This window comes from Ursus arctos, unplaced genomic scaffold (genome assembly GCF_023065955.2).
Source record: "Ursus arctos isolate Adak ecotype North America unplaced genomic scaffold, UrsArc2.0 scaffold_4, whole genome shotgun sequence".
NCBI lineage: Eukaryota > Metazoa > Chordata > Mammalia > Carnivora > Ursidae > Ursus > Ursus arctos.
The window spans coordinates 2,129,394-2,154,701 of NW_026623056.1; the positions used below are offsets into that span (position 1 = coordinate 2,129,394).

At 39.0% G+C, this 25,308-nt stretch overlaps 1 long non-coding RNA gene across 2 annotated transcripts; it reads right to left on the reverse strand.

Moving 5' to 3' along the window:
• Nucleotides 1-4,683: 4,683 nt before the first annotated feature.
• LOC123001076 (uncharacterized) lies at nucleotides 4,684-25,267 on the reverse strand. Of its 2 annotated transcripts, XR_006409605.3 has the most exons (4): nucleotides 22,918-25,267; nucleotides 21,003-21,156; nucleotides 11,722-11,812; nucleotides 4,684-4,906 (listed from the first exon to the last, which is right to left on the reverse strand). It is a non-coding gene; the product is annotated as an uncharacterized LOC123001076 (long non-coding RNA). The 2 variants fall into 2 exon arrangements; XR_008957307.1 differs by lacking the exon at nucleotides 22,918-25,267 and having other exon boundaries at nucleotides 21,003-22,380.
• Nucleotides 25,268-25,308: the final 41 nt, after the last annotated feature.

Genomic DNA, 25,308 nt, shown 5'->3' on the forward strand with positions numbered 1-25,308 from the left:
AATTTCTAAAAAGAACCAGAGTAAAATGTATAACACACAGAAAGAAGTAACAATCTCATTAAAAGGACTGCAAGTCAGACACAATGGATTGATATCTTTAAGGTACTAAAAGAAAATAATCAGAATATAAAATCAGCTTAGAATCCTATAGCTAGCAAAAAATAGCCTTCAAAAATGAAGGTAAATCACATACATTTTTAGATAAATAAATACATAATAAATGAAAGCTGAGAGAATTTCTTGCCATCAGACCTGCACTACAAGAAATGCTAAAAGAAGTTCTTCAGTCTGAAGAGAAATGATACCATTTGGAATTGCAGATCTGCAGAAAGAATTGAAGAATGTTGAAAATGGGAAATAAAGAAACAAATATGCCGCTAATTATTTTTCCTCGTCTGATTTCTTTGAAAAACATCTGACTACTTAAAGCAAAACAATATTTATATTATGGGATTTATAAGATGTAATGCTAATACACATAAGAATTGTAAAAATGATAAAATGGGGATACGTGGATTATAATTTTGTGAGCTTCCTACATTATATGTGAAGTGAAATAACATTAATTTAAGGTAAAATATGATAGGTTAAAGATGAATACCTAGAGCAACTACTTAGAAAAATAAAAAAATAAAATAAAAATCCAACAGGTTAGGTAAAATAGAACACTAAAATATACTAGATTAATTTTTTAAAAGATTTTATTATTTATTTATTTGAGAGAAAGAGAGAGAGAGCATGAGTGGGGTGTGGGGTCAAAGAAAGAGGGAAAATTAGGCTCCTTACTTAGGACCCTGGGATCATGCTTAACCAACTGAGCCACCTAGGCACCCCCTAGATTAATTTTTTTAAAAGCAAGAAAGTAAGATCAAAAGAAAAACAGAAAAAACAAATGGAAAATAAAAGATGTTAAACATTAAGCAAACCATATCAATAGTTACATTAAATGTAAATGGAATAAACATGCCAAATAAAAAGTGATACTGTCAGAGGCATTAAAAATGATTACTAAGAGTAATTAGTAATAGTTTAAAAAAATACTAATACTAATATATGATCTCTACAAGAATTGCATTTTAAATGCAACATGGATAGGTTGAAAGTACAAGGATGGAAAAAGACATACCATCCATGCACAACGCAATAGGAAGAAAGTTATTATGACTATATTAATATCTGATAATGTAGACACCAAAACAAGGGGAATTACCAGACATAAAGAGAAATTTTCATAATGATAACCAGGTCAATTAACCAAAGTTATCCAATTCGTCTAAACTTGCATGCTCCCAGGGGACCTGGGGGGCCCAGTTGGTTAAGTGTCTGCCTTTACTTTGGCTCAGGTCATGATCCCAGGGTCCTGAGATTGAGCCCCACATGGGGCTCCCTGCTCAGTGGTGAGTCTGTTTCTTCCTCTCCCTCTGCCCTTCTGCCTGCTTGTGCTCTCTCTCTCAAATAAATAAAATCTTTAAAAAAATAAATAAATAAACATGCATGCTCCCAATAGTGGAACTTAAAAGTAAGTGGAGCAAAACTTTATAGAAACAAACAAAACACAGACAAATTCACAGGAGACTAACATTTTTGCAAAAATAAATGGATGAATTTATAATTATGGTAGGAAATTTCAACATCCCTCTGCCACTAATTAATAGAACAACTGTTTAATATGGAAATAATAAGATCAGATTTGCATTTTTCACTCTGATGGAATTGTCAAAGAAGTTTTGAAGGGGGGAAAGATAGATAGAGACAGAAAGACTATTGATTAGTAATTACTACAATTACTGAGTAAGAGATGATGATGACCTGAATTAATGAAGAAAGAAGTGGGAGTAGAGAAAAGTAATAAACTGTAGAAATATTTAGTTTCTAAAATTCATAGAAACTGGTAAATGCTTGGTACAAGTGGGAGGTGGCAATAGGAAGACTCCTAGAATCTTCAAGGATTCTTGCTGGTAGACTGGATGGGCGTTTTCATCAAAATAGTGTGAAGGAGGAGAATCACAACTGAGAGGAGAGGCAATGAATTCACTTTGGATACTTCTGTGATGTCTGTAAGACATTGTTGGAAATGTCCAGTAAGCAACTGAATATGTGGGTCTGAAGATAGGAAAGAGGTCAGGTAGAGATAGTCACAGTGACTGATGTCATTGGAATGGTTGAAAGATCCCAAGAGACAAGTATAAGGCCAAATACAGACCCTTCAACTCTGTCTCAGAAAGGGTTTACGGAGGAAGAGGAAACTGTGTTGGAAAAAAGAAGGAAAGGAAAGGATAATAATCAGAAAAAGCTGGTCAGGAAAACCATGAAGAGAGATTAATTCTTCTAATTAATTAGAAGAGGATAGCACCCAGGGGAGGTAAATGCTTCAAGAAAGTGAAGATTGAAGCACATTCCTTGCATTCGGAAAATGGAAGATTTCTCCCCACTCTAACAGAATTGACTTTCATGAAGAGAAGGGATGAAACCCAATTGCACTCAATCGAAGACTGAATGAGAAATACAGGTGAAGAAACGTTAATATAAGTTATTCTTTCAGGGATCTTGACTTTTAAGCTGAATAGGAACTCCTGACTTGAAATCAATAACTGGTATCACCAATAATTAAGAAGTCTACTATGAACTATAAGAAAGATGCAGTAGGCACTTTCTCCAATTTAAGTGACCAATAAACTCTTCCCAACTGCAGAGATGATCATAGCTTCTTTAGTTATGTTGATTTTCAACCTAAGTGACATCTTCAGAGATTAGCCCTTAATACTATATTTTTTTATCAACAGCGCTGTCTGCATGAAGAGTCTAGAAAAGGCATACATTTACAAAGAAGAATGCAATAAACACTTAAAGGCAATTTGGGGCAAAGCTTACTTATATTTTTCATAACAAAGAACAGAAAGGTTTAATACACCTTTCTTTATACAATGGAGGTACTCTCCTGGGAACTCATGAGATTGAATGGGTGTGTGGAAAAGAGTTAAATAATAGGGAAATCTAAATCCCAGTCCCCTACATAAAATGTTTCTCTTAAGATAACCCCAATTTGAGTACCATGCATATATCTAGGAAAATGTTTTACAATTCAGATTGCCTTGCAGATTAGTGAGTTCTCTCAGTTCTGCACTGTGATCTGTAGAAATGAAGGTGAAAGGAGTGGGAAGTACTATAAGGAGTGGCAATGAAGAGCCAAACCCCAACTTTATTCCTGAAAAGAAGGGGGAACATAGAAATTGTACAGAGTGGAGAAATCCTAATTTTGTGTGTAGAACTTGGCATTTAAAAAATAAGAATCTAATTCAAAAGATCGGTTTTCTCTTCTGGTAACTTCTGAATGGCCTGACTGTCTAGTGACACAGGAACGGGAGGACAGGCTGTTTTGGCAGAAACTTGCCTCAGTCCACCACCAGGAATGCTTTCCTGTCAGCCCTGTGTTGTGAGAAGGCAAAGAAGTCAATGTTCGCTTGGTCTGCTGGGTGGCGCCAGATCATCACGTAACTACCAAATCCCAGAAACAACAAGCATTTCAAAAATCTTGAATGACTAAGTATAAATGTATTCTTATGATTTTCATTATCTATCTTAAAATTTTCTTAAAAAATCCAAATAAGGATATCAAAAGGGGAAAAATAACCATGAAATCTCTCAAGTGTGAATACATTAATATAAAATGTTTTTTCCTGATATTAATGCTAAAACAATTTTATATGTAAGAAATTCCCAAAGGTAATGTCCATACTTAAATGAATTTTCCAGTCAGAGAGGCAAGTATAGGTACAATATGGTTGCAAAAAGTGAGTATGGGAGTATTGTAGTTACTGATGTTCTAGCAGACTGGTCTGGAGGATCTTGACCTTGCTCTACTACCAGCCCCACAATGTTCCAAGGGGATCCGTCATAGTATTTCTAAGCTTATCTGAGGCAACCATAGTCTCATCTCCACACCCAATTCACAGTCAGGCCCAACTAGCCTAACAGAGTGTTTATTCAATCTCTCCCTGTTAAAAATACTCCCGTTTTACATCCATAACTTCAAGATTTTACTAAAGCAATACCTACTTTATTGAGTGGACTGTGCAGAACATGCTTATGTTTTGAATGCGTCTGTGGTAGAGACTGCTAGCTGTCTATCAAAATCCATACTCCTGTTTTTCCATATGATAGAATTCAAACTGGGTAAGTGGTTACCCAGCTATGACTATATTTTCCAGCCTCCTTTGCTGCTATCTCTGGGATGTGACTTAGTTATCACCAAGAGAATATGAGAGGAAGTGGTAAGCGCAATTTCTACATCACTGGTTTAAAAGAAAATGGCTTGCCCCCAACATGTGCTCTTCCCTTGCCTTGAGCCAGAACATGGACATATCTGCAATGTAGCTTTGATCATGCAGATGAAGACATTTCCGAAGAACTGACAGATCTGGTGAAGCCACTATGTTTGGGACCTACTTTTTAAATAGCAGCTTAGCCTTTACCTAACTAATATAGATATGAATAAACCAGTGAGCTTTATCTTCCATATTTGCATTTTTTAACACAGGCAGCAAAGAGACCTAGTTACTTCACGACAGGGAGTACCTTTCCTACAAGAATTCTGCACACCTTGGCAAGTCAACCGTGTCTGCTACTTTTATAGCACTAATGACTTGGAAAGCAAAGACTTTGTAGCTCTAGCATTTAGCAGGCATTTTTAATACAATGGTAGGTGCAGAGTTGATGTTTGAAAATATCAGGAATAGGGACGGTTTGCAGCCTCAAAAATCACACCTCAGAGGCAGCCACCTAACCCGCTTACACACAGGATGAACCCTGCAAAGGTTAGGCTTTATGAGCACTTACATTGCCGCATAGCTGGATATAACATCAAGCTTGAAGACAGACCGTACGGCTTATGCTCCTGTGTTTCGACCTGCCAGGAAACATGGCAGTTGATCAGTGGTGAATGATATTGACATTCTAAACTTTGCTGACAGTTGATCTGTACTCTCATACTAGGTGTCATAAAATTCCATGAATGGTGAGATACCTAGAGGTTTAACAATAATAATAAAAAAAATACTGCATGATTAATTTACCAGATAAAGAATAATAAGAAATTTGCATTTTTAACATTCATGCTGCTACTTGAGTGCTGTGAAAGAGCAATCCTGGCTCTGCCTGGTGCGCTGTTGAAGGCTGTGTTTGTGTAAGTTAGGGCACACCTGGGCACACACTGAACTCCTCAAAGTATGATTCTCTAAAGGGCATTGCTTGAGAGCATTTCTCAGTCTGCTCTCTGCACAATAATCTTAACTTCAGTTGTATATTTGGTCTACCAGGTCTACGTACCAGTCTATAACAGGTGATTGAAAGTGATGTTTGTTCTGGACTTAATTGTACAGGAAAATGAGTCATGGAAGAAAGTATTCAAACTTTAGTTTTTTACCCTAATAAATGCCCAAGAAATATAAGTAATATCTAAGAAATTGCAGCCAATATAGATGGAGGAAATGTCCATCAGGGCCCATGGTCAGTCTCAGATACAGGAATCTTAGAATAGATTGTTTTAGTCTGATGTTCTCTGAGTCTTAGAGTGAACCCTTTATCCTCCACTCTCCTTTGTCAGGGATTTCTTTAGATTTACCTTCTCTAGCTTTTGAAGATTGAATATGAAGAGATGAAATGTAGCTCTGGGCTTGGGAGAGACATAAACAAACTGCTCTTCCTAATCTGGTTCCAGTTTAAGTTGCCAGAGGATTTTGCTTTTATCTCTTCCTGTCCAGCTCAGCCTATCAAACCAATACTTGAGAGTTAGGGCAAAAAGTCATATATTAATAAAGTGTTTGCATTTTTCTAGAAACTTCTAAGAATCTGGGTATGCTGACCTCTAACATTTGTTAGTCCCTGGGAAGAATACAAATGGAGGCCCACATACCATATGTCTAAGTATTTAAAAGTTATAAATCAAGACAAGAATTTAAAGAAAATATCTATTCTCCTGTTTCATTAAATAAACCCTCATAATAACCTGAAAGGCCAGGTTTGAATTTAGAATTCCTGAATTCATTGGGTTTCTGTAATAATACATGGCAGCAAAAGAGAGGCAGTACCTTGTGTCCAAAAGGAGGTAACCCATTCCTTTCTCTTCCATTCCTGCTTCTATCCCACTCTAGAGAAGGCCAGGTTGCATCCCAACCTGTAAATCCAAGTTCCATCTATGTCCCTGCAAACACCAGTCCTTTGGTCTTTCCTTGGGTCTTGGAGTGTGCCCTTTAGCTGTGCAATATTTACTAGAGAGAACACACCCTAGGAAGGCCTTACACAAATGTTGGAAGTAGGCTTGGGCTGTTTGGGAAGTGAATTCTGGGATTTCAGATATCCAAAGCTTGGTCTAGAAGAAAGTCCCAAGCTTTGGATGGACACACCCTTTGGTTTTGTAGACTTTTAGATCATTGGAGAGAAAGCATGGTCAGAGGAAGTTTAGAACAGAGGACCCAAACCCTCTTGTCTGGTTCTAAGGGTGATATTGAATCTAGGGCAGCAGTAGGTAGCCAGGAAAAGATTTGGGAGTTGGGTTTTGGACCTGTTTCCTAATACCGCCACCCAATTTCAACATTTGGGAAAGTATCCTTTTGAGTACATCAGTTGTTAGCAATGTTAGATGATGGCAGGGAGTTTGATAACATCAAATCTGGTCCCTAGGATTTGCTAAAGACTAGAAGAAATGATTTCTGGGTACAACCATGATAAGCATTGAGAATGGGGATTTCAAATGAATTGTTTATAAAAAGAACTATAACTGCAGCACATGTCATATTGCCCTAGTTACTAAATTAGCCTAATTAAGATCTAACTTTCTAGTCTCAAGAGTGGACCTATAGAAATTATTTTTTCCCCTTTAATTAAGTGGGTACTTACATAGAGACACATGTAAGACAGTACTTGTAAGACACAGACAAGCTTGAAATCTAGTTCCAATGTCTACCATTAACTAGAGGAATAAAACACATGGTACATGGCCAAAGGGTCAGGTGTTCTCTAGGTAGGATTCTCTAGGTAGGATTCTCTAGGTAGGATTCAAGGGGAGTGGGTCACAGCATTAAGAAAACAGTTCTATTTTTTGGCTGTTCCAGGAGAGGTCCATCACTGCTGTCAGACCAGATGGTGTGTGTCCCACTGACTCAGGCTGCAGGGGAAGAGTGGCATTTAGCCCTTCCATTTCATGCATGCGATTGGGTATCATTCTAACATTACCAACAGTGATGGGGCATTCCGACAAAGAGCATTCTGGAAAAAATGCTATTCTAAAAATTGATCGTGGTGCTAAAAGTCAACTCTATGTTTCCGTTGCACACTTCTGTACATCCGTAGTTATTTTCTCAGGTTGCACCCACTTGTATATAGGTTTTGATTAATTTAGGTTAGAGTCTCATGCCCAAAGAAAGAAATTTCATTACAGCATAGCTGTTGCTTAGGGAGCCTCAAGTTTCATAAGGAGAATGGTCCAGGAAATTTCTACCAAAACAATTACCTACAATGATAGTAAAAAAGAGTTTTTACACTGATTACTAAAATTGTGGTGATTATGTACTAAAATCAGGAGGCGCTGTGATTACCCACGTGATTGGCAGGGACACTGGTAACAATGTAACCTAGAGATAAATAGAAGTCTGTTAGATACATTTACATATCTCATTTCCAGTGAAAGGCAGTGTTTGTCCAGTTTACAAGAAACTTCTCTGAGAGCTAAAATAATTGGGCCAATCAGATTATTCTAAGTATTTGGAATTGGGGTAAAATGATGGTGGTTTGGCTTGTAAACATGGGAACTTATGTAAGTCCTATTTAACCACATGCGTGAAGCAGCAAAACCACCGATCTACAAGGACAAATGAATTTATCAGGATCCCAGAGAGAAGCAAAGATGAGAAACCATAGTGTTTTAAAAGGAGGGAAAATAATTTAATAACGTCCAGCAGACTTGATGTTGGTCACTTCTAGGTTCTGGTCTCTCCTGAAACTTGGTTGCAATTTTTCCCTTGCTAACCAAAATATCCTTGTATCCTCAAATAAATCCTCTTTCCTGTTTCAGCATGGTGGGTTTCTCTAGCCAAAGAGCCTCGACTAAACATTACTTGAATTTCTCATTTACACTGCAAAGATCTCTGCAAACACTGGGACAATAGAAATGAGTTTTGCTTTTCTATTAATTCATGTTCTCTTCAAAACCATTTTCTATTTTCTATGCTCTCAGGAGGGGGATATACACTCCCTCATACACACACACACACACACACACACACACACACACACACACACACACACAGATATTATCCACACATGTATTTTTTTAATTTGCCTTGATTCTTGGTGGCTATATTCTATGCCTATATTCCGTTCTATAGTCCATCTGTCTTGTCGTCATATAAAGGATTTTATAGCTATCCTGTTCCCTTTTCTGGTGTGAGAAAGATCCTGGGGAGGTGCTGTTGTTCTTGCAACAGTTCTCCACATCGCGCACATCTCTGACTGTGATGTGACTATTTCACAGGGTCGTATCCTCCTGCTTTCCCAGACTCATGCTGCCACATCTCCCTCCCATTCGTCGTCTCGAGGTTTGTTTTGTTTTTGCTTTTGTTTTTGGTAATGTTTAACTGTCTTATGCCATCATGGCCTATATGAATATGCAGTAAGGGTTCTCAAACTTTTGGGTCTGAAGCAACCTTTTCACACTTAATCGTTTAGCAGACCAAAGAGCTAGATATTTGCCATATTAGAAAACAAAACTGAGCAGTTAAAAAATATTTATGTTAATTCATTTTAAAGTGGCAATAATACAATTATTACATGTTCGCATAAATAATATATTTTTATTTTAAAAACTATGTTTTCCAATTTGAAAAAACATTGCAGACAAGGGTAGTATCTCTTTATATTTTTCCTATTTCTTTTATGCCTTGATTAATAGAAGACAGGAAGAATCTTCTGTCTCTGCATTCGTTCTGTCACAATGTCATACATGTTACAGCTTTGGGAAGCTCTGCTGTACACTCATGAGAGGCTTAGAGTAAAATGGGCAAATAACTTCACAATATTATTATGAAAATAGTTTGATGTCATAGGGTCTCAGCCACTTGCAGAAGTACTGCCATGTACCATACAATTGTAATATTAACCTAATAATCAAGAAAAAGTAAATATTTTAACAAAAAAAAAATCTCTTTTTGTTGTGGTTTTTAACTGAACCAACCAAAATCACATATTTAGGGCATCCTACACCAATAACTTCTGAAGGGGAAATCACATTCCTATTTTAAATTTGCTGATACATAAAATACTTTGGGGAAATTTAAATTGAATCTGAAAAAGTTTAAATATCAATCCCTATGGTGGACCGCTTTGTTAACTTTTCATCATCACCTGGGTAGAATGAGTAAATTAGTAACTGACTTTACTTAAATGTCTTAGATGACTAGCATTATTTTTTCCTTTGAATGCCTACCTATAGAAATGGACTATTTTAGCACTTTTCAGTTTTGATATAGTTTTATCCTAACCCACTGGCATAATTAACATATAAATAAATATACTAGTAAAATTCAAATCACAAAATTTCACAAATTTCTCTAAAAGGAAGAGAATGTATGATGAGAATATATGCTGTGATTTGGTATATCTGAGAAAGCTCAAACAGCCCAACTTTTAAATTCTTTCTTCAACAATCTCTAGGTAATTTGATCAAATAAAATGTTCTCTCTTATAATCTTTAGAAAATGTACCAGAGCAGAATTCACTTATCATATTCTGTCTATTCCTAAATGATTATTGCTATGCCAAATTCAATATTTACAAAGATATCTAAAGTTTTCTCCTTGCTCTCGTCTCTAGGATGCACTTGTATAACACTTCAAGGTGATATAAAGGAAATCAAGTTAAGAAGGAGGCTGCCTGGATTGCAGCAAATCATTGCACAAGGCCATAGGGCAATGTATCTACACTTTCACTACTGAATTCTAGGTTTTTGCCCCTTTTTTCCAAGAAGTGATGGCAAGGTAGAGACAAGGTGAGAAAATGAGGATATAAAACTAAATAAATAACTATTTATACTGACTTTAACAATCAGCAGAAAAAGCAATTGGTCAGCAATTTCCAGAAGTTCTTTCAAGACTAAAATCTTTTATATACAAATCATATTCTTTTCCATGTTACCATTTTTTTGTATGTAGCTGAATTTTCTGTCTTTAGCTTTAAAAAGATCAATCTGACCTGCAAGTAATTTTATGGCTGCTAAAAAAACCTCAACTCTATTTTTTTAAAAAAAGGGAAGCAGATTTCTAAAATTTAATTAATTTTATTTTATTTATTTTAGAGAGACAGAGAGAGAGAGAAAAAGAGATAGTGAGCTGGGGAGGGGCAGAGGAAGGGGGAGGCAACCAGACTTCCCACTGAATGGGCTCAATCCTAGGACTCCGAGATCATGACCTGAGCCAAAACCAAGAGTCAGAAGCTTAACTGACTGAGTCACCCAGGCACCCCTCAATTCTCTTTAAAGGCAGACAACAAAGTCCAGAATCACAGCAACATACTGACAACAATAACAATACCCAGCATCCAATCAAAGTGCTACATATTTTAAAAAGCAGAAAATGTGACCTATAAATAAAAGGAGAATCAATCAATTGAAAAACAGACCCCAAAATAACAGTGATTATAGATTTAGCTGACAAGGACTTGAAATGGCTATTATAAATATATTCAAGAATTTAAATTAATATATTAAGAATTAAACCTGAATAAAATTTGGAGGAAAAGGGAAGACATTTTAAAAATGAAACTGTTAGGGCGCCTGGGTGGCTCAGTCCTAAGCATCTGCCTTCAGCTCAGGGAGTGATCCCAGAGTCCTGGGATCAAGTCCCACATTGGGCTCCTCTGGTGGGAGCCTGCTTCTTCCTCTCCCACACCCCCTTCCTTCTCTCCCTGGCTGTCTCTCTCTCTATCAAATAAATAAATAAATTCTTAAAAAAAATAAATAAATAAAATAAAAATGAAACTGCTAGTGCTAAAAAATATAATATCTAAAATGAAAATTTTACTGGATGGAATTCAATGAATTAGATGCTGCAGAAGAAAAGATTAAAGAACTCAAACACATTACAATGGAAAAGATGCAAACCAACGCATACAGAAAAACATGAACAACACTGCAGTGTCCTGTGGAATGATGTGATGCCATCTACCATACCTTTAATTCAAATCCAGAGGAAGTGGGGAGAAGAAAGAAAAACGTTTTGAAGAATAACGGCCAAAAATGTCCAAATCCGATATTAACTATTAGCCCACAGGTCCAATAAGGACAACAACCGCCAGCAGGATAAACACAGCAAAAACAACATCACAACACATTATAATCAAATTGCTGCAAAGCAGGTAGAGAACAAGGTCACGCCTTGTTGTGGATTTCCCAGCCTCTGGAACTGTGAGAATGAAATGTGTTTAACTCACTCAGTCAATGATACTGTGTTGTAGCAGCCCGAGCTAAGACACAGCACCATAGGCATAGAGCTGTGGAACCCCTATCTCAGCCATGGATCGACAACCTCCAAATTTCTTTTACTTGACAGAGAAATCAACTTTTGTCACCTTAAGCCACTTTTTCTTAGTCACTGTTATAGTTAAAACATGTCCTACTTTATACAAATATCTACAGCTTTTGGGACCTCGTATAGACTGAGAAGGCAAACATACCTGAATTGGTGGTTGTAACAAGGCTCTTTATTTATTTCAGTTTGATGACTCCTCACTGAGTAACTGCCAGGATGCAGCAGAGTCCTAGTTCCTATGGGAAACATAAAGATGAATAAGACTTCATTATGGTGCAATTAAAAATACACAACTCTTCCTGAGCCCACTGTTACATGAGCAGCTCAAACAAAGAATTATTATGATATAGGGGGAGAGTGTTGGTGGAAGGAAGTAGCAATTGAGAGAAACTTGGATGACATTTTTAGAAAGGGAAATATTTGAACTAGGTCTTGAAGCAAAATTAGAGCTTTGACAGGCATTTTGAAGGAGGGGAGAAAAAACATTTCCAGGCAAAAGAAGCAGATTTAACAGTCACTCACCCAAACAGAGATCGGAGATGTGCTATATAACCAAGCACCAATGAGTAAAGATTAACCTAGAAATGTGGGGTTAAATTATGGAAGACCCTGAATATTGGCTGCAGAGTCTTGCTTTTATTCTTCATGCAATAAGGAGACATCATCTTTATAATTCACTTACCTTTTTCATTCAGATTTTTTAAATGTATTTATTTATTTGAGAGAGAGAGAGGGATCACAAGCAGGGTGGGGGAGGACAAAAGGAGAGGGAGAGAGAGAATCTCAAGCAGATTCTCTGCTAAGGGTAAAGGCCAACTTGGGGCTTGATCCCAAGACCCTGAGATCATGACCTGAGCCAAAATCAAGAGCTGGCTGCTTAACTGACTGAGCCACCCAGGTGGATTTTTTTAAAGCCACACTTTATTTGGATTTTTAATGTAAACTTCTCTCATTGGCTTCTTTTCTCATTGAATGTTGTACTCTGGTAGCTTCTTTACTATTTTATTGCTTATCAGATCATTCTGAGCATAGGAAAGGAACCTTCTTCACAGAAGAGAAGCAGTATACTGTATTCCAGGGGTTCTCAGGGTATGGTTCCCTGACTGGTAACATCATCATCACTTGAAACGAAATTTCTTAGTAAGCAAATAATCGGAACACAACAAAGACCTACCAAATCAGAAACTTTGGAGGTGGAGCTCAACAATCTGTTTTAACAAGCCCTCCAGGTGATTTTGATGCACATCAAAGAGTGAGAACTGCTGGCTTAGTGAATAAGACGGGGGGTGTGGAGGAGGAGTTAAGATGGCGGAGGAGTAGGGGAACCCTTTTTCAGCCGGTCCCCTGAGTCAAGCCTACCAGACCAGCCGGAACATCCATGGAATCAGCCTGAGACGCAGGAAGATACATCTGGATCTCTACAAACGAACATCTCCAGTGCTGAGTACTGAGGTACGAAGCGGGGAGCCATGAAACCACGCACAGATATCGGAAGATAAATGGAAGGGGGAGGGAGCCGCCGCGTTCGGGCGCCGGGAAGCGGTAGCCACCTGCATGGGGGAGCGGGCGGACTCGCGGACCGGCACCTGCGAGAAAGCAGACTGGGACCGTGAGTGGGGAGCGCGCGCCACCAGACTGAAACGGAGCTCCGGTGTGCTCACTGGATCCAGACTGAGACCGGGAGCTCCGGAAGCGCGTGCCGGCGTCAGGGCGGCTGGCGGCGTTAGAAACACAAAGGACAGAGACACGCCAGCCCTGGAAGTGAGGGCTGGGATGCCAGGTGTGGGGTGCACATCCCGGGACGCTGCAGGGTTGAGCAGCACCAACAATAACAGAGTTAAAGTGGCCAGAACATCAGTGAAGAACGGTCCATAATCCCTCTGTTCTGAGACAGAGGCTGAGATTCAGCCACTGCTGCTCTGACTCACAGAAGAGGCACAGCAAACCGCCAGGGAAAGCCGCCAGAGAACAAAAGCCTGGAAATACAGGCTCACAGCGTGCCCATCCCCATCGCCCCTTGCAGGAGACAGGGAGACTCTACCCAAACAGGGATGCCTGAGTATTGGCGCGGCAGGCCCCTCCCCCAGAAGGCAGGCTGAAAAATCAAGAAGCCCACATACTGGAGCGCCTGGGCGGCGCAGTCATTAAGCGCCTGTCTTCGGCTCAGGGTGTGATCCCGGCGTCCGGAAAGGAGTCCCTTGTCGGGCTCCTCTGCTGGGAGCCTGCTTCTTCCTCTCCCACTCCCCTGCTTGTGTTCCCTCATTCGCTGGTTGTCTCTCTGCCACATAAATAAATAAAATCTTTAAAGAGAAGCCCACATCCCTAAGATCCCTATAAAACAAAGGCACACAGCCTGGGTCCCAGTCAATAATTTGGGCTCTGGACAACCCCGCAACCTCTCCTCATCAGAATGACGAGGAGAATTCCCCCTAGCAAAGAAAAGACAATGAGTCTGTGGCCTCTACCACAGAACTAATGGATATGGATGTAACCAAATTACCAGAAATGGAATTCAGAGTAACAATGGTCAAGATGATGTGTAGACTTGAAAAAAGTATTAACGAAAATGTTAATGAGAATATAGAATCTCTAAGGGTGGAAATGAGAGTGAATCTGGCAGAAATTAAAAATTCGATGAGCCAAATGCAGTCAAAACTAGAGGCTCTGATGGCCAGGGTGAATGAGGCAAAGGAACGTATTAGCGAATTGGAGGATGGGTTAGTAGAAGAAAAAACGAAAATAGAAGCTGGACTTAAAAAAATCCACGCCCACGAATGTAGGTTACAGGAGATTACTGACTCAATGAAACGATCCAATGTCAGAATCATCGGCATCCCCAAGGGGGTGGAGAAAAACAGAGGTCTAGAAGAGATATTTGAACAAATTATACCTGAAAACGTCCCTAATCTAGTGAGGGAAACAAACATTCGTGTCCAAGAGGCAGAGAGGACGCCTCCCAAGCTCGACCACGACAAACCTACGCCACATCACGTCATAGTGCAATTCGCAAATATTAGATCCAAGGATACAGTATTGAAAGTGGCCAGGGCAAAGAAATTTCTCATGTACCAAGGCAAAGGTATCAGAATTACGTCAGACCTCTCTACACAGACCTGGAATGAGAGAAAGGGTTGGGGGGGAGTTTTTAAAACTCTCTCAGAGAAAAACGTGCAGCCAAGGATCCTTTATACAGCAAGGCTGTCATTCAGAATTAATGGAGAAATAAAGATCTTCCAGAATCGCCAGTCATTAACCAATTTCGTAACCACGAAACCAGCCCTACAGGAGATATTAAGGGGGGTTCTATAAAAGTAAAAAGGCCCCAAGAGTGATACAGAACAGAAAGTCACAATCGATAGAAACAAAGACTTTACTGGAAACATGGCATCATTAAAATCATATCTCTCAATAATCAGTCTCAGTGTAAATGGCCTAAATGCTCCCATGAATGCCACAGGGTTGCAGATTGGATAAAAAGACATGACCCATCCATTTGCTGTCTACAAGAGACTCATTTTGAACCCAAAGATACATTCAGAGTGAAAGTAAAGGGATGGAGTACCATCTTTCACGCAAATGGACCTCAAAAGAAAGCTGGGGTAGCAATTCTCATATCAGATAGATTGGATTTTAAACTAAAGACTATAGTTAGAGACACAGAAGGGCACTATATTATTCTTAAAGGATGTCTCCAACAAGTGGATATGACAATTATAAATATATATGCCCCCAACAGGGGAGCAGCAAGATACACAAGCCAACTCTTAACCACAATAAAGAGACATATAGATAAAAATACATTAATAGTAGGGGACCTCAACACCCCACTATCAGAAATAGACAGAACACCCTTGCAAAAACTAAGCAAAGAATCAAAGGCTTTGAATGCATACTCGATGAGTTGGACCTCTATATATATATAGAACACTACACCCCAGAACCAAAGAATACTCATTCTATTCTAATGCCCATGGAACATTCTCAAGAATAGACCATGTTCTGGGACACAAAACAGGTCTCAACCAATACCAAAAGATTGAAATTATCCCCTGCATATTCTCAGACCTCAACGCTCTGAAATTGGAACTCAACCACAAGGAAAAATTTGGAAGAAACTCAAACACTAAGAACCATCCTGCTCAGGAATGACTCGATAAACCAGGAAATCAAAAATCAATTTAAACAATTTATGGAGACCAACGAGAATGAAAACACAACAGTCCAAAACCTATGGGATACTGCAAAGGCAGTCCTAAGGGGACAATACATAGCCATCCAACCCTCACTCAAAAGAATAGAAAAATCTAAAATGCAGTTTTTATATTCTCACCTCAAGAAGCTGGAACAGCAACAGAGGGACAGGCCTAATCCACACACGAGGAAGCAGTTGACCAAAATTAGAGCAGAAATCAATGAATTAGAAACCAGAAGTACAGTAGAGCAGATCAACAGGACTAGAAGCTGGTTCTTGGAGAGAATCAATAAAATTGACAGACCACTGGCAAGACTTATCCAAAAGAAAAGAGAATGGACCCAAATTAATAAAATTATGAATGAAAAGGGAGAGGTCACAACCAACACCAATGAAATTGGAAGGATTATTAGAAACTTTTATCAACAGCTATATGCCAATAAATTAAGCAATCTGGAAGATATGGAGGCCTTCCTGGAAACCTATAAACTGCCAAGACTGAAACAGGAAGAAATTGATTTTTTAAACAGGCCAATTAATTATGAAGAGATTGAGTCAGTGATAAACAACCTTCCAAATAACAAAACTCCAGGCCTGGATGGTTTTCCTAGGGAATTCTACCAAACATTCAAAGAAGAAATAATACTTATTCTCCTAAAGCTTTTCAAAAAATAGAGACAGAAGGAAAGCTACCAAACTCATTCTATGAGGCCAATATTACCTTGATCCCCAAACCAGGCAAAGACCCCATCAAAAAGGAGAATTACAGACCGATTTCCCTAATGAATATGGACGCCAAAATCCTCAACAAGATCTTTGCCAATAGAATAGAGCAGTACATTAAAAGGATTATCCATCATGACCAAGTGGGATTCATACCTGGGATGCAAGCGTGGTTGAACATTCGCAAATCGATCAGCATGATACATCATATCAATAAGAAAAGACTCAGGAACCATATGATCCTCTCAATTGATGCAGAAAAAGCATTTGACGAAATACAGCATCCTTTCCTGATTAAAGCCCTTCAGAGTGTAGAAATAGAGGGTACATTTCTCAATCTCATAAAAACCATCTATGAAAAGCCTACAGCAATTATTATTCTCAGTGGGGAAAAGCTGGAAGCCTTTCCCTTAAGATCAGGAACTCGACAAAGATGCCCACTCTCGCCACTATTATTCAACATAGTACTAGAAGTCCTTGCAACAGCAATCATACAACAAAAAGGGATCAAAGGTATCCAAGTTGGAAAGAAGTCAAAATGTCTCTCTTCACAGATGACATGATACTCTATATGGAAAACCCAAAAGAAGCCACTCCCAAACTATTAGAAGTTATAGAGCAATTCAGTAATGTGGCTGGATACAAAATCAATACTCAGAAATCAGTTGCATTTCTATACACGAATAACGAGACAGAAGAAAGACAAATTAGGGAATCCATCCCATTTACAATAGCACCAAAAACCATACGTTACCTTGGAATTAACTTAACCAGAGATGTAAAGGATCTATATTCTAGAAACTATAAATCAATCTTGAAAGACATTGAGGAAGACACAAAAAGATGGAAAAATATTCCATGCTCATGGATCGGAAGACTTAACATAGTAACAATGTCCATGCTAACCAGAGCTATCTACACTTTCAATGCTATCCCGATGAAAATACCGAGGACATTTTTCAAAGAACTGGAACAAAGAGTCCTTAAATTTGTGTGGAACCAGAAAAGGCCCCAAATCGCCAAGGAACTGTTGAAAAGGAAAAACAAAGCTGGGGGCATCACAATGCCGGATTTTGAGCTGTACTACAAAGCTGTGATCACAAAGACAGCATGGTACTGGCACAAAAATAGACACATAGACCAACGGAACAGAATAGATAACCCAGAAATGGACCCTCGGCTCTTTGGGCAACTAATATTTGATAAAGCAGGAAAAAACATCCGGTGTGAAAAAGACAGTCTCTTCAATAAACGGTGCTGGGAAAATTGGACAGCTACATGCAAAAGAATGAAACTTGACCACTCTCTCACACCATACACAAAAATAAACTCCAAATGGATGAAAGACCTCGATGTGAGACAGGAATCCATCAAAATTCTAGAGGAGAACATAGGCAGCAACCTATATATGACATCGGCCAAAGCAACCTTTTTCATGACACATCTCCAAAGGCAAGAGAAACAAAAGATAAAATGAATTTATGGGACTTCATCAAGATCAAAAGCTTCTGCACAATCAAGGAAACAGTCAAAAAAACTAAGAGGCAGCCCACGGAATGGGAGAATATATTTGCAAATGACGCTACAGATAAAGGACTGGTATCCAAGATCTACAAAGAACTTCTGAAACTCAATACACAAGAAATAAATAAACAAATCAAAAAATGGGCAGAAGATATGAACAGACACTTTTCCAATATAGACATACAAATGGCTAACAGACACATGAAAAAACGTTCAAAATCATTAGCCATCAGGGAAATTCAAATCAAAACCACACTGAGATACCACGTTATGTCAGTTAGAATAGCAAAAATAGACAAGGCAAGAAACAACAATTGTTGGAGAGGATGTGGAGAAAGGGGATCCCTCCTACATTGTTGGTGGGAATACAGATTGGTACAGCCACTCTGGAAAACAGTGTGGAGGTCCCTTAAAAAGGTAAAAATTGAGCTACCCTATGATCCAGCCATTGCACTACTGGGTGTTTACCCCAAAGATACAGACGTAGTGAAGAGAAGGGCCATATGCACCCCAATGTTCATAGCAGCAATGTCCACAATAGCTAAATCGTGGATGGAGCCGAGATGCCCTTCAACAGATGACTGGATTAAGAAGTTGTGGTCCATATATACAATGGAATATTATTCAGCTATCAGAAAGAACAAATTCTCAACATTTGCTGCAACATGGACAGCACTGGAGGAAATAATGCTAAGTGAAAGAAGTCAAGCAGAGAAAGACAATTATCTTATGGTTTCTCTCATCTATGGAACATAAGAACTAGGAAGATCAGTAGGGGAAGAAAGGGATAAAGAAAGGGGGGGTAATCAGAAGGGGGAATGAAACATGAGAGACTATGGACTATGAGAAACAAACTGAGGGCTACAGAGGGGAGGGGGGTGGGGGAATGGGGTAGACCGGTGATGGGTAGTAAGGAGGGCACGTATTGCATGGTGCACTGGGTGTTATACGCAACTAATGAATCATCGAACTTTACATCAGAAACCAGGGATGTACTGTATGGTGACTAACATAATATAATAAAAAAAATTTTTTTAAAAGAGAAAGAAGGAAAAAGTCGGGGGTTCTGGAGTCAGAACATCAGAATTCAGACACCAGTTCTACCGTCTATACTCCATGGGTTCCCTTAAGCAAAGTTCCTTCATCTTCTTGTTCCAAATTTCTCATTTCATAAGGGGTGTGACAGAGATAGGAAGATTAGATAAGATAATATAAGATATTGTATATGCACTACTCAGTGATAGTAAGATCTCTATAAATATAAATTGTTAGTTACCAAATAGAAAATTAATTGCCCCCAATTTTTCTCTGCATACTTCCATGGATACAAGAATATGAATAATGCGATACAAGCTATGACAAACCAAGTAATTCAAAGTTAATATGCATATATAATCCAAAAGAAAAATTTGTTGAGAAAAAAAATGCCTGTTGAGAACTCCTCAGACCAGTTTTTCTTCTGTCATTTTCTGTGGAGCATTGAGCACATGCTCTTAAATATCATTAGCAAGCCTATCCCTTACAAGTAGGTATAATTTTTATATCAGTCAGAAGTCTATTTAGGACAAATCTTTAAAGATGATACCCTCAACCTTTATACCTCCACTGCCCCCCCCACACACATGTACACACACAGAGTAACTATAAGTTAAAGGCTGCTTTTTTTTTTCTTATGGATAGAAAGATTCTCGATCAAGACAGCTGTCTGGCAGCCAACAAAGCACCCCATTAGTGGGCTTTCTGAATTGTACATCCTCTCATCTCTTTTAGTGAAGATAGATTTTTCTCATGAAGCTGAGCAATTTGCATGGTAAAATACACTGGAACATCAATCCTGAAGTTCTTTCACAGAATTAGGAAAACTGCAATCGCATTTCCGAGCTTTGACTTCCCAGGTATCAGGCGCCAGGATGAGGAGTACATACACCACAGGCTAATACATGGAAAACATGCATTAAGAACATAGTTGTGGGGGCGCCTGGGTGGCGCAGTCGTTAAGCTTCTGCCTTCGGCTCAGGGCGTGATCCCGGCGTTATGGGATCAAGCCCCACATCAGGCTCCTCCGCTGAGCCTGCTTCTTCCTCTCCCACTCCCCCTGCTTGTGTTCCCTCTCTCGCTGGCTGTCTCTATCTCTGTCAAATAAATAAATAAAATCTTTAAAAAAAGAAAAAAAAAGAACATAGTTGTGTTATTTTACCAGGCACTAGCTACCTAGTTCCTACGGCCCAACACTCTATGGTGTATTTCTTGCTCCTAGGAGAGCCCAGCATGGGAATCCTTGGTCAGCATTGGCAGCAGAGGATTGGATGGATGCAATCCACGCAATCACTCGGAAACCCAGGCTGATGGAGCCTCTGCCATCTTCCAGATGCCTTGTAAGGCTTCCGTCCCCCTTCAAGTTGATGTACAGACGACAGAGTGGGCAAAAGAGAAAGAAAAGTAGACAAACTTGCTTCGTACCCACTGCAGCCAGAAGTAACACATGGCATTTCTGCTCCATATGCTATGTGGTGAGAACAGGCCAAGTTCACGAGTGATGTGAGTGTAGTCTCTGGCTGGCTGTGGGGTCACTAGGCACACGGTCTACTTCTGAAGTTATTACAGGCAACCATTTTATCAAATATTGCCACAGCTTGACAAATTCTCCTGCCTTCCAGCTGGCTATGTCTGTGTTGCTGTTGCTGCTGCTCCCAACCTCGACTTACTGTGGTCACTAACAACCCCTTAAATTTCAGTGAAACTGTAACTCCTGCTCGCGTCCCAGTGAAATGTCAGTGGGTGTTCCTGGTTGCTCTGGCAGAAGAGAGGATCTGTGACACACAGGGACAGAGGCACCTGGGCTAACAGAGGCTCTGTCACCTTCTAAATAGAGGTACCAGGGTCAGCATTTGACAGCTTCAGCACTGATGTCTCAGTTGTACGGAAGAGAGCAGTGAAAGAGGGACACTTGTTTCTTCATCATTTGGACTCTCAAGTGATGCACTCACCTGCACTCCGATTCCATGAATGAGAACTCATGCAGGGCTCCACTCAGACAAATACAATGACGGTGAGATGATGTCCCCAGCCAGGCCACCAGTGCCCAGCAGCAGCTTTAGCCTGAGGAAGCCATTGTCAAAAATCTTCGCTACATAGCAGTCTCTGCCACAAGAGTAAAATTGCTTTATATATATATTCTGTTTTAAAAAACTGAATCTCAGGGATGCCTAGGTGGCTCAGTCGGTTAAGTGTCTGCCTTTGGCTCAGGTCATGATCCCAGGGTCCTGGGATCGAGCCCCACATTGGGTTCTCTGCTAAGTAGGGAGTCCGCTTCTCCTTCTCCCTCTGCCTGCCACTCCCCTTGCTCTCCCTCTGTCAAATAAATAAATAAAATCTTAAAAAAAATAAAATAAAAATTGAATCTCAAACCTATAAAAAGACAACTGTAAATACATTAAGGATAATGTAATAGACCAAGATCTGAGTGAGACGTGCATCCTGGAATTTTTTTTGGTTTTATGAAAACACACTGCTTATGGATAATGGTGACTCAAAAGACGTTATTCCAGAAATGTGTCTTTGATGAGAAGTCCAAGATTTACAAACACAGGACTTTAGAATAAAGACTTAAAATAAGATTTTTCAACCCTTCAGTGTACTGGTGAGGACATCGAAGCCCCAGAGAATTGAGGTGACAAGCCAAAAATACAATTTTAGGCCATGAAAAATGTATCATCTTTCACTTCCTTTATGCCATCAGGGTGGTCACTCGAGGCATCAAAAAGAGAAAGAAAAAAAAAAGATTTTGGCCTCTAGAACTTCAGACTTTATTTAGAGTTGATCACACAAGGAGAAAAAAACAGAGAAATGCAGGGGGAGAAACTGCTTTTACAAGCAAACAGATTATATTTCACTGACTCTTCCAGCCTATGTAGAGTCAGTCTCAGGATCCACACAGCTCAGCAGTCAGCCCCTCACTGGCTGTGTCTCAATGGTGCGAGGCCCTCCTATGAGAAAATATCTTACTTCCAGAAGTCCAAACCACTGACTTCTAATGAAATCTGCCTAATTTTTCTCTGTGTCTTTCAAGATTTCCAGATCATTATTACCCAATTCAGGAAATTCTATAAACCTTACCCCAAAACAGAAATCTCCGGTCTTTGACCCCTTAGGTCCCACTGTCTGATGTAGCAGAATCCTTCCTCTGAAGTATGCCATGAATTTTCACTGTGTGAAGTCAATAAACCCCTTTCCAAAGTTTCCAAAAAATACTAGTACATTAATGGCCGTTTTGTCTCAAGGAGGAAAAAAAATGTATATGTGATATATGAATGATGGATTAGATTTTTTCAAAGGATATTTATTTGACAATATTTTTATCCCACATAGATTATGTACTGTTGTGATCTAAAAGATTTCATATAGCTTGGCAAAGGAAATTATTTCCTATTTATTTTATTTCATATATATATATATATATATATATATATATATATATATATATCTTTTATAAATATGTTCCAGAAATTTTTATCCTTTGTGATATGGAGCTATAACTACTTAGTTAATTTTACAGAAGGTGAAGATTAAAGGTTTTAATCTTGAAAGTACTTTGGCAGCTATGTTTCTTGGACAGGGGTAGGGGGATTTTCAGCTTGAACCCATTCCAGAAATCTATTCTCTCTTCCTTTTTTTTTTTTTTTTTAAGATTTTTATTTATTTATTTGAGAGAGAGAGCACGAGCAGGGGTGAAGGAGTGGAGGGAAAGGGAGCAGGGAGCCTGACACTGGGCTGGATCCTAGGATTCCAGGATTATGACCAAAGCCACGGAAGACGATTAACGAGCTGAGCACCCAGATACTCCTACCCTCTCTTATGTGAGGAGCTTAAATGCTTTCCTTTTGCAAAGCAAGTAACACCTACCAGGTGCAGAGCATGAAATCGGAGAAGAAAAACTTCTGTCGGTGCAAAGTCAGGCTCCATAGCAGGGAAACTGAGGCAGGCATTTAGCAGATCATAGTGAAGAAAAGCAAATATATGAGAAACATATTATGAAAAAATTGTTTAAAGTGAAACTTGGGCAGTCTCCTTCTTATATTGTCTCATTTATAAAACCCTTCTTAATTACTTATCCTGTTTTATTGTTTCCCGGGTTATGGTTCTTCTGCCACCAGTAAAGTGTCAGCTGCACGAAGGCAGAGACCCTGTCAGATTTGTTCACTGGTATATCCCTGGTCTCTACAGCCGTGCCTGGATCATGGTGGAAGCTCAATATTTGTGGAGAGAATAAATAAATCTCCAGAGTACACTCACATGTTACACGCGGAAAAGGATCCTAAGACTCAGGCGATCCAAGGGAAATGGGAATTTGGACAGACCTGAATAAAACTACTATCCTCTTAACAGCCTATCATTCCTCTTCTTCTGGAATGGAGGAAGCGCGTTTTTAAACCTGTCCCACGATGAGCAACAAACTTACGGTATCATTAACATACAGATCAGCTCTTGCTGTGCTGTAGCTGAGTAAGCTCAAGTCGGCCGTCGAGACAAACGAATATTGCTTTCAACTATGTTATGGTCTTAAGCAATCATAATTAATCATAAAGTTGTTTTCATAATGTGTTGAGTATTGTTCTAGGGTTTTCTGAAGATAGAAATCTAAACTTTGGAGACTAGACAGCACAGTGTTTCAGGGGAGGACTTGCACTACTTTAAATGATTTACACAGGGGGTGCCTGGGTGACTCAGTCAGTTAAGCAGCCAACTCTTGATTTCAGCTCACGTCATGAGCACAGGGTCCTAGGATCAAGCCTCGCGTCAGGCTCCACACTCAGTGGAGAGTCTGCCTGAGGATTCTCTCTCTCCTCCCCTGCTCCTCCCTAAAATAAGAAAAGGACTTAAGTAGAAGGGATTATGGTCACAGTCTTCTCTCTTAGATAGTCTTGGCTTCAAACTTGGAAATACTGTGATGATCACCATATTTATCTGCTATGTGTTCTTGACTAATTCATATGATGTCTTTGAGCCTCAGTTTTTTCGTCTGGAAGGTGGGTAATATTATCCCACAGGATTCTTAGTATATTTAACATAATGTAGATAAAGTGCATACTTCAGTGGGTGACACATAATTAGAGCTCAACAATGGGAAGCCATTATCATGAAATTCTCTGCTAAGAATTGCCAGACAAACCAACCAAAGAATACTCTACATCATTAACATGAAAATGGAAAAACTGTGAAACATGTTATATCATGTAGTATTCTTTTGAATATTTGGATCTGACATTTCCAAGTATTCAGAGAAAGGGTTCTGCATTTAATCTTTACAGATTACAATCTTGGCTCTAACACTTTCTTAGTTCAGTGTTATAAAATCTTGGAAGGTCAGCTTCCTAAATCACACTAATTGAGCTGCCGCTTTCATGCATGGGAAAACTTTTAAAGGTTCTCATTATTTTACTTTCTTATACATGTTTAAAGCATAAATCAGAAAACAGATATGTCCCAAAAGGTATTACAACAATGGCAAATATTAAATGTTAATACATGGAGTTAAGATTAAGTTAAGATTTTTCCCTTTGCTCATTTGTTTCTTAAAGTCCACATATGAGTGAAATCATATGGTATTTCTTTTTCTCTGACTCATTTCACTTGGCATGATACTCCCTGGCTCTATTTCTGTCCTAGCAAATGGCAAGATTTCATTCTCTTTATGGCTGAATAATATTTCACTGTATGTATATATATATCACATCTTCTTTATCCATTCATCAAAAGAGAGAGAGAGACAAACAAACCAAGAAGTCAACTTATAACTATAGAGAACAGACTGACAGTTACCAGAGGGGAGGTGGGGGGGGATGAACGAAATAGGTGATGGGGATTAAAGAGTACACTTGTCGTGATGAGCACCAGGTGATGTATGGAAGTGTTGAATCACTATATTGACATCTGAAATTAATATAACATTGTATGTTAACTAACAGGAATTAAAATAAAAACAAAAGATTAAGATTAGTAAAATACTCAAAGCTCATCTACTGTCATGGATACTAGATCTCTGTATCTTAAGTGGCCCCCAGAGAGGCACATACCATGCCCACTCTGTCTCTTGACCTTACTTCTGCATGGTCTGGATAATGCTGCTATGCCTGGGGGTCAGATGGCCCAGTTTTTTAGGAATACAGAGGCTTTGATAGCTAAGATAGAAATTTGGTATCAAAATATCTCAGACAAGATTGTTCTAACATATTAATAGTAACATTTTATGTAAGTTCACTGCTTTTGATTCATATAGACTTTATAAAACATAAG